The 3,654-nt window shown below is 46.7% G+C and overlaps 1 non-coding gene across 1 annotated transcript; it reads left to right on the top strand.

Moving 5' to 3' along the window:
* Positions 1-2,227: 2,227 nt before the first annotated feature.
* On the top strand, positions 2,228-2,330 carry LOC112619960. Its single transcript, XR_003118431.1, has one exon. It is a non-coding gene; the product is annotated as a small nucleolar RNA U13 (small nucleolar RNA).
* The last annotated feature ends 1,324 nt before the right edge of the window (positions 2,331-3,654 follow it).

The following is a 3,654-nucleotide window of genomic DNA, read 5'->3' as shown; positions in this document are numbered from 1 at the left end:
ATTCCAGCCTGGGTAACAGAGCAAGATTTTGTAAAAAAAAAAAAAAAAAAAAAAAAAAAAGAATATCCCTGTGTCTACCACCCAGGCCAAAAAATAAGAGTCAATACCCGAAAGTGCCTAACAGCGTGTGTCTCTCCCACTTCCTGGCTGTCTGGGGTGGAAGGGGAGGGTCCACTGGGAACACCCCAGCTAGCCCCTTACTGGCTCTGTGGCCTTGGGCACATTAGTGAACTCTGGGAGCTGATAACAGGAGTATCTTCTCTTTGAAACGGAAGATTGACCCACAGATTAAATGAGATGCTCTTTGGTAAACCTAGAGCCCAGAGCTTAGCACCAAGGAGGCGCCCGAAGCACAGTAGCTAATTGTTTTTACCATGGAGGAGAGTTTCTGGACAGGGAATTCAAGAACATGGTTGTTGCCTGGTGCTGCCAGCCCCTTAGCTCTGTGAGCCCAGGCAAGGCAAGCCCTGGGCCTCAGTTTTCTCAGGTGGGAAGTGAAGGGGCTGGACTCACTAGAAAAGCTCTAACTTCCTTTCCAGCTGTGGCCTGTTGAACTTCTACTAATCATTAAGCCAAGGAAAATGGGTTACGATGAAGCAAGAACTTTAACAGAGGGTCACCGTTTACAGTGCCTTTAGCTGACTCCTAGAAACAGACAGTGTGACTGGCCCAAGAGCACATGGTCAGAAGGTAATAAACGGGTTAATAATGATAATACTTCCAACATTTTTTCTGGGGGATGCTAACCTAAGAGCTGCATGTATGTCCTTTTATTTAACTCTGAAGTTAAACAAATCTATCTGATAGATTGTATTTTTATGCCTATTTTATGGAAGTGGAAACTGGGGCTCAGAGAGGCTCTACGGCTTCTCCAAGGCCATGGAGCCCTGGCCTTTTCCATCTGTAAGCCTGTGCTTAAACCAGCACTGCTCAGACCTTAACGAGTGCCTGCGTCACACGGGGATCTTGTGGAAATGCACATTCTGTTGCTGCAAGTCTGGGGCGGGGCCCAAGATCCAACATTTCTAACAAATTCCTGGATGGTGCTGATGCTGGTGGTCTTCTCATCACCGTTTGAGTACTGAGACTCGACCACTGTTGCACTCTCCGGGAGCCAAGCTGAGCAGGGACTCAGGGTCTCAGACTCTTTGGTTTCAGTTAACATCAACTTCCTGGCTATTTTTATCGCATCCCAGGAAAAGAAACTGTGGGCATCACACACCAAACAAGACTGCTTCTGGGTCAGACATACCAGAAGGGAAACGTTTCCTGTTGACAATAAGGTTCTAGTTTCTCCCTCTGGCAATGTTTATTTTTCCAGGCATTTGTTGAAACCTCTGCTTCATGTCTTGTCCTACTGAGGACGGTGACTCAAGACACAAACTCACAGCTGATTTCAGCCACACACCTTCCTGCTAGCACTGGGCATTCAACTCATCCCGGGTACACTGTCAGATCCCAATCATGGCATAACATTTATTTTGGCTACGACCAAGGGTCTGTGCTTTATCCTGCTAGTTGTGCCCATCAAGTCTGGAAGGGAATTTAAATATAGGCTACTCCCAGAAAGGAAGCCTTTTATTTGTACAGTCCAGAGGGAGACACAAAACGTTTCTTTTTCCCCCACAAGTCATCATTTAGTCCATAAAAATGTGCATTTGGGAACCCCTCCTGTCTCTGGTCTCCCTGGGTCCCCTCCTCCTGTCTCTCCTCTGTCCCCAGTCCTGCCGAGGTCCTGGCACCATTTTTCTGTCTCTCTGCTTTCCCCCTCCCAGGGTCCTGGCTCCAGGCTGAAATAGCCTGTCCTCCAGGGTCTTCAGAGGGAAACATCCAGACAGGACGAACATGTGTTTCTCTTCCAGAACGGTGATGCGTTATTCTGCCGACAGTGCCTCAGTTTCCTCTTTGGGGAATTGCATCCGTGTCGAAGAGGACCAAGGCGGGTATGGGCAATCTCAACTTCTGATTCTGCTGATACCGCTTCAGCAATGTTCCATGCGGTGTGAGGCTGAAGGGGGCCATCATGGGATGGGAACGGGTGCAGCTTGCCCCGAGTAACAGGGAAGGGGAGTGGCTTCACGTCAAACCAGCCGAACAGAAGAGGGTGGTTACAGCATGCACGAGAATGTCTGTGTGATGTTGGTGGGAATGCCTCCCAGACCTGATATTGTGCTGCAAGGTGACAGCGAATATGTGACAACTGCAGATGCACTCGTAAGAACTGCAGATGCTTTTGTAGTTCTTGAGTGTGATGATCGGGTGCTCACATGCATGTGTGAGATGTGCCACCCTCGAACCTCATTTTGAAGTCAGCACATTACTGTCTGACATGAAAACAAACCAAAAAACTAGACGCTGTTCTCCTGAGGAAATATTGAGTTATAATTGTTGTTGACCAGTTTGGCATGGGACTAAGTCTTTCCACCTTAATTTCTCCCCATGTGCCACAAGACCTTCAAGCCTTTGGTCAATACTCACTACTTCAAAGTTCGGAAAGGCCTTCTGTGAATCCAGGCTGCACGCAAATACCCACAGAGCCAGCGTCACAGACTTGTGATCCGCAAAGTCACACAGGGCCCCACTCTTAGAAGGGCCCTGCACTTGTCACAATGCTCTGCCCACACCCGCTGGAAATTCAAAATACATTTTGAACAAAGGACCTACATTTTCATTTTGTACTGAGCCTGGCAAATTATGTAGCCAGTCCCGAATTCCAAGGACAGCCACTGCATTCTCAGACCTCACTTCTTTTTCCTTCCAATTAAAACAAAGTTTCAAGTCTGTTGCTGGTCATGGCAGAACCATACGAAATCAGGAACTGAACTCAGAGCTGCAAGCTTGGTCTACCTGGAGGAGGAGTTCCTCTCCCTAGGCCAGGGCTCTCTGGAAAAAGGCTCTGGAGAAGAGGGTGGGGAGCTGTGGCGGGGCCCAGCTCTGCGCCTTCAGATATTTTAACTAGGAGTCAAGGAACCCTGCCATGCCCCACAGTCTGGTAGCAATATTTGTCTCTCTGCCAGAAGCACAACTTAAACGTCTCTATCTTCTGGTCCTAGGGAAGCTATTTCATTCTGATCAATTTGGCCTGCATTTAATGGATAGTCCTATGCTCAGAAGGGTGTTGTATGAGCCCCAGTACAGAAGGGGCTAGTGGTAGAGTGTGAAGAGACATTGTCCCACAGTTCTCAGGGACATTATTGGGACAACCAGGGCAATTTGAGTATAGACTGTATATTTGACACTATTCTTGTATCAATGTCTGTTTCATTGGGTGTGATGAGGGTCTTTCTGGTTATGTAGGAGGATGCTCCTTGTTTTGGTAGACACATTCTAAAGAATTTACAGGTGAAATTCTATGAAGTCTGCAACTTACTTCCAAATGTTCTGGGAGAAAATGATATATGTAATATATATATTTACATGAGAGTTTTCCTCTGAAATCTCTAGATTCTAAAGTCTAAAGATTCTCTAATAATGGATTTATTGTGCATTGTGCAACATTGGAGCTTTGAGGTTGGAGTAACCTCTATTTCATGCTGGCTTTCGTCCACGTTGGCTATGGAAGTTTGCAGTCATTTCTTTATTAATGAAAACTGACAAGTGGACACTATTACCACCTTGTATTGATCAGACTTTACCAGAGGAAATCCAGGATTC

The sequence above is a fragment of the Theropithecus gelada genome, chromosome 2, assembly GCF_003255815.1.
Source record: "Theropithecus gelada isolate Dixy chromosome 2, Tgel_1.0, whole genome shotgun sequence".
NCBI classification, from domain to species: Eukaryota; Metazoa; Chordata; class Mammalia; order Primates; family Cercopithecidae; genus Theropithecus; species Theropithecus gelada.
This window is presented reverse-complemented; position numbering and strand designations above follow the sequence as displayed.